The sequence below is a fragment of the Buceros rhinoceros genome, unplaced genomic scaffold (genome assembly GCF_000710305.1).
Source record: "Buceros rhinoceros silvestris isolate BGI_N320 unplaced genomic scaffold, ASM71030v1 scaffold15512, whole genome shotgun sequence".
Classification (NCBI taxonomy): domain Eukaryota; kingdom Metazoa; phylum Chordata; class Aves; order Bucerotiformes; family Bucerotidae; genus Buceros; species Buceros rhinoceros.
The window spans coordinates 530-848 of NW_010397291.1; positions in this window are offsets into that span (position 1 = coordinate 530).

Below are 319 nucleotides of genomic sequence, written 5' to 3' on the forward strand. Positions count from 1 at the left end.
AAACCCGGCCCCCTTGCTCGCCCTTTTGCCAATCCCAGCTAGGAAAAGTTAGCAATCATGGCACTTGAGCTCTGCGCGAGTGGACTTTGGAAGTGGGGAATTGTGTTATCACCCACATGCGCACACAAAAAGGCAAATGCTGCTTCTCTGCTCTTGGTGGATGGAAGGTGGAGAAGTGTTAGGTCAGGGGAGGGAGAGACGTGCTTTCCCCTAAGAACTTTCAGGCAACTTGTATGTTTGCAAATAAATGTTCCGGAGGTGCTGTGCATCTTGTCCTGTTAGCGGATCTCTCAAGGGCAGAAAAAAAGGAGGGAGGATC